Source organism: Calonectris borealis, chromosome 2, assembly GCF_964195595.1.
Source record: "Calonectris borealis chromosome 2, bCalBor7.hap1.2, whole genome shotgun sequence".
Lineage (NCBI taxonomy): Eukaryota > Metazoa > Chordata > Aves > Procellariiformes > Procellariidae > Calonectris > Calonectris borealis.
The window spans coordinates 92,740,974-92,751,025 of NC_134313.1; the positions used below are offsets into that span (position 1 = coordinate 92,740,974).

Below are 10,052 nucleotides of genomic sequence, written 5' to 3' on the forward strand. Positions count from 1 at the left end.
TTCGTTGTTTACTAAAATATTTTCAGGTAAGCTACTAAAACAGGCAAGTCCTACGAAACTTGATTTTCATAATTCAGAAGCAAGATGCATGTAGTTTACAGATAAAAAAATTACAGCTATGTTGTTCTTAGGGTACTAAAGCTGTGCTTTTTTAAAGAAAAGGTACTGCACATAAACCTACACTAGCGGGTTTATTACAGCTTCTTAAAGCCCAGGGACCTCAATATTCCCTCTCCTGACTTGATCTACTCTTTTCTCCTGCTGTTCCACCACCAGGAGTTTCAATCCTGGTGTGTCTAAATTTCAAATCTGTTTTTGTGTTTCTGGATTTTCTGACTACCGTGTTAGATTGTAAATCAGCCAGTCTAGCTGTAGGGTTGTACTCCATTATCTTTGCAACCTTTTTTCTTTTAAGAAGCATTAAAAAGCGCCGCTGCATGCATCAGGCACTCCAAAAGAAAGAAAAGGAGTAAGAAAGTCAGTAAGAGGCTCCTCTGAGGTTTTTGTTCTTCAAAGCACAATGAAATGAAGGGAGAGGACATACACTTCCACAGGCCAAAGACAGCAAAAAGCATCTTTACCGACACATTGCAAAAACCTACCAGTACATGTATGCTTTTGTGTTCGGATTTACAAACACGCAAAGGAGGAAACAGCGGGACATCAGTGAAACCACAGGAAGTGGTCTGACTGCTAATGGTCTAATCCTGGACTGTCAAGTCCTAGGAATTAAAATAGCCTTTTAATTTCACAAATCAGCGTCCCTGATGCAGCATATTCGCATATTCAACAGCAAAGTGCCTTAGGATATTTATGTAAATCCTTTAGATAGCAGAGATGAGAGAAAAAGAAGCGGGCAAGCTAACTGCCAGCTGCCAATTCACTGAACAAAGAGAAACAATTAAGATAACTGGGCTGCACACAGCAGATTTTGCATGCAAACTACTACAGCAAGAACTGCGGACAACCAGAGGCCAGGAGGGAGGAGGCCATGCTCTGAAGCGGTCCCTCCAGCCCGCTCAAAGCAAAACAGAGAAGCTGGATGCAGGATCTAGCAGGGGCAGGGGTTTTGCCTAAAGAGCCAGGAGGACATGATGCAGCAGCCTTGAAAAGGGAAACGGCTTAATAAGGAAGATGAAGATCCTTGAAGGAAAGGCAATGCACTATTTCAGTACTGCAGGGGACACGTGCCGACTCTAAATAACAAACTCTAAATAACAATGCCCTACCTATGCAGCAAGTCAGTCCTCAGCTCTACAAAATGTATGGTGATTTATGTCATACGTCGAGCTGGAACTAGATAGCTGCAGTGTTGTGGATATGTAGTGTTGTGCCACAGGTCCTCTTCCGCTCCGTGATCCTACATGCAAACCTAAACTGTAGCAACCATTTTCCAACCAGCTGCCTCCAGAGCAGGCAGCATGTGCTGTGTTTGGGCAGGTACCTAATAGTGGGGCCCCACGGCCAACAAAACACATGTTTGGGCAGCCCCCCGTACTAATCCTGACCAGGAGACCATCATACATCAAGGAGACAGTGATCCACATAACAGATAACCTGAGTAGACCCAGACCTGTGCTGCCCATCCAGTGTGGCTTCAGGCTGTGCTGCACAACACCTTGGCACAGAAAAAACGCAGCCAGCTTGTCGTAACCGAGGAGCCTGCAGGCAGCTCCCACTCCGTACCGGCAATTACGCTGCCTACCTGTCCTCATAGTTATCTAGAAGTGCAGCAAGAAGTTCTCATGTGAACCTCCATTCTATTTGACAGTAGAAATGATTACTAGAGTTGATTTCTTGCAAGAAAATCACATAATAGCTTGAATGACCAAAAAGGGGGAACTTCTCCACAGTCAGGATCTGTGCAGCACCATCGGAAAACTGATCCAGGCTCCATCTGATGTTGCACGAACACAGGGCACCACCCAGCATCTGAAGGGACATACGATTCACTTGCAATCTGTATTCTTCTTTTTATTTTATCTTATTAAAATAGCTATTGTATTAAGGTATTTGTTATTGGGCCTTTCTTATTGAGATCCAGAAAGAGCCCTGCAATCTCTCTCTTACCTCACACCCTGGTGCAGAACACCTTCTGCCCACCCCATCCCACCACCTGCCTGTACACCCTCCCTCACCCCCACTGCAAGAAGCCTCACAAATTCCAAGAAAAGGCCAAAGGGATTTATACAAGGAAATAGAGAAATACACATAAATCTTGCGATATTTTATCTTATACATTAGCCTCTTAGCTCCTTCTAAAGACCTTACCTACTTCCTACTTGATAGTAAATCCAATTATGCCTGGTCCTCCTGCGCAGAAGCTGCTGCCAGTAAGCTTTTCATGTGAAAACTAAAAGCTCTTGAGTGCGCTGCTGAAACCCGAGACCAGCAGGCTGCCTGCTTTCCAAGAGGATTGCATCCTCCCTGAGCAGCATTTAACAGAATGCTTCAGACATAGCCCATTCGGTGAAAGAGAAGCTGACATTTTTGCCAAAGAACATGCATTGTAGGGCACAGGCATTAATTTCTCCCTAAAGAGATAATACATCTACTATTCAATCATTTTGGTTGGTTTTTTTTTTTTAAATAATGCAAAGCCATTATTTCCATTTGAGCATTTTTGTCTCCACAGCGCTGCATTTCTATTTTTTGTTCACATGTACATATACACAGGTTCCGAAAGTCAAGGGTGGAGGGGTGAGGGCTGCCAGTCTGCCTCCTTGACACCAACAGGCTAAAGGCACCCATACTGGCCTGCTTGTACCAGCTGCCCAGAAGCAGGCTGATGCCTAGATTCCCACCTGGTAACACAGTGGGGACAAAGTGGAGAAAGGAAAAAACTGGCTGCCTTTCCAGGGTTCACTAGTGTCGTGGTTTAACCCCAGCCAGCAAAAATAAACGCCACGCAGCCGCTCAATCACACCCCCCCGGTGGGATGGGGGAGAGAAGCGGGAGGGCACAAGTAGGAAAGCTCCCAGGTTGAGATAAAAACAGTTTAATAATTGAAATAAAACTAAGTAGAACAGTAATAATAACAATGAGAACAACAACAATAACAGAATACACAAAGCAGGCTACTGGGAAGAAAGCTCCTTTCACACCGAACCCAAAACACAGCACACCCCCCAAGCTACTGGGAAGAAAGTTAACCCTGTCCCAGCTGGAACCAGGACAATATCCACTCCTTATTCTATACCATCTACATCATGCCCAGGTCTCACATTTTCCCATACATTCCAATTAGTCACTGCTACTTTTCCTTGCCTTTTGATATATACACACACACAGATATCATTCCCTTAGTCCATGGGCCATCCCTCTAAAACGCCCGTTGAGTTCATTTAGTCCATGACTTCGGGTTCCACCTGTCGTAACAGTCTTGCAGGGCAGGAGAGATGGTGTGTGGTGTCGGGCTCTTGCATGCGGAGGCCAGTTCTGGGCGCTCGTCCGGTTCTATCATTGTTGCACCTTGCTCAGTTTCATCGGAGTTCATCCTACATTAATCTGGGTGATTCTTACTGTAATACTGTTAATATGGCATATGGTAACCATAGAAGTGATGACATACAATACTATGTAATAACTAACATCGTACAATTCAGTTCATTGGCTATTTTCACCCAAAATTAAATCCCCTTGAGGTACACACCGGACCTCCCCATCCTTTCTCATCACCCACCAAGTGCACCCAGGTCCCTGAGCAAAAGCAATCCCACGGATGGGTTTTCCCTTGCCAGAGGCAGGAGCAACCCAGACTGTCTTCCCCAGCATATTTCTCATATGCACGACAGGGACTTTATCCCCCTCTACAGCACGTAAGGGTTTGGATTGGGCAGGGCCAGCTCGAGTGACAGATCCCCTAGTGTTGACTAACCAGGTGGCCTTTGCTAAATGTGTGTCCCAATGCTTGAATGTCCCACCACCCATTGCCCTCAGTGTTGTCTTTAACAGCCCGTTGTATCGTTCAATTTTTCCGGAGGCTGGTGCATGGTAGGGGATGTGATAGACCCACTCAATGCCATGCTCTTTGGCCCAGGTATCTATGAGGGCGTTTCGGAAATGAGTCCCGTTGTCTGACTCAATTCTTTCTGGGGTGCCATGTCGCCACAGGACTTGCTTTTCAAGGCCCAGGATGGTGTTCCGGGCGGTGACATGGGGCACAGGGTATGTTTCCAGCCATCCTGTGGTTACTTCTACCATGGTGAGCACATAGCGCTTGCCCTGTCGGGTTCAGGGGAGCATGATATAATCAATCTGCCAAGCCTCCCCATATTTATACTTCAACCATCGTCCTCCATACCAAAGAGGCTTTACTCGTTTGGCTTGCTTGATTGCAGCGCATGTTTCACATTCGTGGATAACCTGTGCAATAGTGTCCATGGTTAAGTCCACCCCTCGATCACGAGCCCATCTATATGTTGCATCTCTCCCTTGGTGGCCTGAGACGTCATGGGCCCACTGAGCTATAAATAATTCACCTTTATGTTGCCAGTCCAGATCTACCTGAGCTACTTCGATCTTGGCAGCCTGATCCACCTGCTGGTTGTTTTGATGTTCCTCAGTGGCCCGACTCTTGGGCACGTGAGCATCTACGTGACGTACTTTTACAGTCAGGTTCTCTACCCGGGCAGCAATATCTTGCCACAACGCGGCAGCCCAGATGGGTTTACCTCTGCGCTGCCAGTTGTTCTGCTTCCACTGCTGCAACCACCCCCACAGGGCATTTGCCACCATCCATGAGTCAGTATAGAGATAAAGTACTGGCCATTTTTCTCGTTCGGCAATGTCCAAGGCCAGCTGGATGGCTTTCACCTCTGCAAACTGACTCGATTCACCTTCTCCTTCAGCAGTTTCTGCAACTTGGCGTATAGGACTCCATACCGCAGCCTTCCATCTCCGATGTTTTCCCACAAGACGACAGGACCCATCAGTGAACAGGGCATATAGCTTCTCGTTTTCTGGTAGTTTGTTATATGGTGGGGCCTCTTCAGCACGCGTCACCTCCTCCTCTGAGGATATTCCAAAATCTTTGCCTTCTGGCCAGTTCGTGATCACCTCCAAGATTCCTGGGCGACTGGGGTTTCCTATTCGGGTCCATTGTGTGATCAGTGTGACCCACTTACTCCACGTAGCATCGGTTGCATGATGTGTAGAGGGGACCCTCCCTTTGAACATCCAGCCCAGCACCGGCAGTCGGGGTGCCTGGAGGAGCTGTGCTTCAGTACCAACCACTTCCGAAGCAGCTCGAACCCCTTCATATGCTGCCAATATCTCCATCTCAGTTGGAGTGTAGCGGGCCTCGGATCCTCTGTATCCCCGACTCCAGAACCCTAATGGTCGACCTCGAGTCTCCCCTGGTGCTTTCTGCCAGAGGCTCCAGGTAGGGCCATTCTCCCCGGCTGCGGTGTAGAGCACGTTCTTCACATCTCGTCCTGCCCGGATTGGCCCAAGGGCTACTGCATGAACTATCTCCTGTTTAATTTGTTCAAAGGCTTGTTGTTGCTCAGGGCCCCATTTGAAGTCGTTGTTCTTCCTGGTCACGTGATAGAGAGGGCTTACGATCTGACTGTAATTTGGAATATGCATTCTCCAAAAACCCACAATGCCTAAGAAAGCTTGTGTTTCCTTTTTGTTAGTTGGTGGAGACATGGCTGTTATTTTGTTGATCACATCTGTTGGGATCTGACGACGTCCATCTTGCCATTTTATTCCTAAAAACTGGATCTCCTGTGCAGGTCCCTTGACCTTACTTCATTTTATTGCAAAGCCGGCCTTCAGAAGGATTTGGACTATTCTCTCCCCTTTCTCGAAAACTTCCTCTGCTGTGTTGCCCCACACGATGATGTCATCAATGTATTGCAGGTGTTCTGGAGCCTCACCCTGTTCCAGTGCGGTGTGGATCAGTCCATGGCAAATGGTAGGGCTGTGTTTCCACCCCTGGGGCAGCCGGTTCCAGGTGTACTGGACGCTCCTCCAAGTGAAAGCAAACTGCGGCCTGCACTCTGCAGCCAAAGGGATGGAGAAGAACGCATTAGCGATATCAGTGGTGGCGTACCACTTGGCTGCCTTTGACTCCAGTTCTTATTGAAGTTCCAGCATGTCCAGCACGGCAGCACTCAGTGGTGGCGTGACTTCGTTCAGGCCATGGTAGTCTACTGTTAGTCTCCACTCTCCATTGGACTTTCGCACTGGCCATATGGGACTGTTGAAGGGTGAGCGAGTCTTGCTGATCACTCCTTGGCTCTCCAGTCGATGAATCAGCTCATGGATGGGGATCAGGGAGTCTCGGTTGGTGCGGTATTGCCGCCGGTGCACTGTTGTGGTAGCAATTGGTACCTATTGTTCTTGGACCTTCAACAACCCCACAACAGAAGGATCCTCTGAGAGACGGGCAAGGTGGACAGCTGTTTAATTTCCTCCGTCTCCAGGGCAGCTATACCAAAAGCCCACCGGTACCCTTTTGGGTCCTTGAAATACCCTCTCCTGAGGTAGTCTATGCCAAGGACGCACGGAGCCTCTGGGCCAGTCACAATGGGGTGCGTCTGCCACTCATTCCCGGTCAGGCTCACTTCGGCCTCCAACACAGTTAACTCTTGGGATCCCCCTGTCACTCCAGAAATACAAATGGGTTCTGCCCCTTTATAGCCTGATGGCATCAGGGTACACGGCGCACCGGTGTCTACGAGAGCCTTATATTCTTGTGGGTCTGATGTGCCAGGCCATCGAATCCACACAGTCCAGTAAACCCGGTTGTCCCTTTCCTCCACCTGGCTGGAGGCAGGGCCCCTCTAGTCCTGGTCATCATACTCGCTATCCACTTCTTGTAAGTATGAGTCAGAAGTCCCTTTGTTAAGGTCAGAAGTGGAATCAGCCCTTCTACTCTGTCTGGGGAACTCACTGGAGACTGGAGCAGCAGTTTTCCTGGAAGAACCCCCTTTTGTGGTTGTTTTCCCTTGCAACTCATGTACCCGTGCCTGTAGGACTGAGGTAGGTTTTCCATCCCACTTCCTCATGTCCTCTCCGTGGTCACGCAGGTAAAACCACAGGGTGCCCCGGGGTGTGTACCCACGATGTCTCCTCTCTTGAGCAGAGGGACGCTTGCTCCTAATGGCTGAGACGCTGGCCCGTGCAGGTGGGGAGAAGGACATATCCTCTTTGAGTTGCTGGACCTCCTGAGACAGTTTCTCCACAGGCCCGTAGGGAGGAAGAGAGACTTTCTTCATATTGCCGGAGTTGGCCAGCCAGTTCATCCACTGTTTGTTCCTCTCCATCTCTCCAGGTCATTACTGCCAATGAGTTTGCATGTGATGCTGGGGCGCTCCGTACAAACTTCCGCCACATGGGTCGGGTGCATTTGACTTCATCTGGGTCTTTGGATAACTGCTCGTTGTTCAGGTCATCATAAATCACTTCCAGCACGGCTAATTCTCTCAGGTACTGGATACCTCTCTCCATGGTGGTCCACTTGCCTGGGTGGCATATAACATCTTCCTTGAAGGGATACCTTTCCTTCACACCTGACAGGAGTCGCCTCCAGAGGCTGAGGACTTGTGCCCCTTGTCCAATTGCTTTGTCAATGCCCCCTTCCCTAGAAAGGGATCCCAGCTGCTTGGCTTCCCTACCCTCTAATTCCAGGCTACTGGCCCCGTTATCCCAGCATCGGAGCGGCCAGGTGACAATGTGCTCGCCTGGACGACGGCTGAAGTCTTTTTGCATATCTCGCAGCTCACCCAGAGATAGGGATCGGGTGGTCACCATCTCATTTACGGGTTCTGCCTCCTCCTCCTCCTGTTCTCGTGATGGCCCTGGTTCATCTTCATCCCTTACTAGACGAGCTGATTTTCTTGTGCATTTTCTTTTTTGTATAGGGGCGACTGATACCGGCGTGGGTTGGTTCTCTGTCGTAGGGGGCAGAGTAGCTGCCGTGCCTGCCCTGGGGGGTGAGGGAGCCGCTGTGCTTGCCGTGGGGGGTGGAGTAGCCACAGGGCCTGTTGCTTTGTCATCAGCTGCAGAGACGTTTCCTTCCCCTTGGGGGTTCTGAGTGGTGTTAAATAGGGCTCGGTAGGCGTGGGCCAGGCCCCAGCACATTGTAGTGATTTGCGTCTCCCTAGAATGGCCAGGGTGACAGCATACTTCTTCCAAATATTCTACTAATTTTTCAGGGTTCTGCACTTGTTCAGGGGTAAAGTTCCAGAACACTGGGGGTGCCCATCGCCCTAGGCATTTGCCCACGCTATCCCACTCGCCCTGCCACTCATAACTATCCAGCCTTGGGGCAGATCTCTGGATGACATTCTTAAATTGCTTACTAACCTTGGATAAAACCGCAACAATATTCCCAAGGAGTACCAAGAGATGTATCTTAACTACCCAGGGATGTTCAAGGTACTGGCAAGTTATTTTAACAAAGGAGATGACATCACAGAGAAAGGGAGCGAGGGTGCCATTCTCTACTTCCTCCATAAAACATCTCTCAGAGGAAAAGGTATAATTGCTAATGGTCTCCATGAGGTGGTACCCGAAAGGCAGAAACGGCTTCATTACGAATCCCAAATACCAAATAACCCCCAATGCCAGCGTTTTAGTAACAAATCTCCCAGGCAAAACATCATTAATCACGGCAGAGCACAACAGACTACAAAACCCAACTCCAATTTTTAACAGGTACAGTAAAAACAAGAGCATGGTGCAGAACAAATTCATATGTTACCAGATATAAATTCCTTAATATGCTCTAAATAATCTGTCGTTATCTCAACCCTTCGTGCCCCACGTAGGGCGCCAAAAAGGACTGTCGTGGTTTAACCCCAGCTGGCAAAAATAAATGCCACGCAGCTGCTCGATCACCCCCCCCCGGTGGGATGGGGGAGAGAATCGGGAGGGCACAAGTAGGAAAGCTCCCGGGTTGAGATAAAAACAGTTTAATAATTGAAATAAAACTAAGTAGAACAGTAATAATAACAATGAGAACAACAACAATAACAGAATACACAAAGCAGGCAATGCACAACACAACCGCTCGCCGACCGCGTGTCACGAACGGGGGCCGAGGCCCCCCCCCCCCGGTTTTTATACTGCGCATGATGTCACATGGTATAGAATACCCCATTGGCCAGCTGGGTCCACCACCCTGGCTGTGCTCCCCCCTCCCGGTGCAAGCATCACCCAGCAACAGCCAAAGCATCAATGGGCCATCAACGCTCCTTTCACACCGAACCCAAAACACAGCACACCCCCCAAGCTACTGGGAAGAAAGTTAACCCTGTCCCAGCTGGAACCAGGACAACTAGAAGTTGACAGAAGCTGCTGTCCCTCATTCTTGACCACAGGATAAAGGGGCTGAGATGTCTTCCCTGATAAATCAGTGCCTCTGCTAAATCAAGGTGCCTCTGGAGACACAAAGTATTCGGGCAAATGGACAGGGAGAGTAATCACTGTTAGAAATACCCATCCCTACTGCAATAGAATCATAGAATCATAGAATCATTAAGGTTGGAAAAGACCTCTAAGATCATCGAGCCCAACCGTCAACCCAACACCACCATGCCCACTACACCATGTCCCTAAGCGCCTCATCTACACATCTTTTAAATACCTCCAGGGATGGTGACTCCACCACTTCCCTGGGCAGCCTGTTCCAAGGCCTGACCACTCTTTCAGTAAAGAAATTTCTCGTAATGTTCAATCTAAACCTCCCTTGGTGCAACTTGAGGCCACTTCCTCTTGTCCTATCGCTTGTTACTTGGCAGAAGAGACCAACACCCACCTCGCTACAACCTCCTTTCAGGTAGTTCAGCTTCACCCTTTCCTCCTGACATTCAATCCTTAATGTTTGCTCTTGCAATGCATTATCACATGTATCAAAAATATCTTGCATACTACCATTTATTTAAGTAAATGCCACTTATTTAAACACAACAAGAATAGGATGCTTCAAAGGAAGTACTATGTTTACTGACATCTTAAGGAACCCTGCCCCACTTAATGGTGGAGGAGAAATCACTTGTTTCACTTTGCTCCAAATGTCAATTTTGTAGGAATATCTATTA

General features: G+C 48.5%; 1 protein-coding gene across 15 annotated transcripts in view; it reads right to left on the reverse strand.

The window, feature by feature from the left end:
• The window catches only part of PIGN (phosphatidylinositol glycan anchor biosynthesis class N), a 120,534-nt gene that overhangs the window by 57,450 nt on the left and 53,032 nt on the right, over positions 1–10,052 (reverse strand). The window lies entirely within an intron of this gene.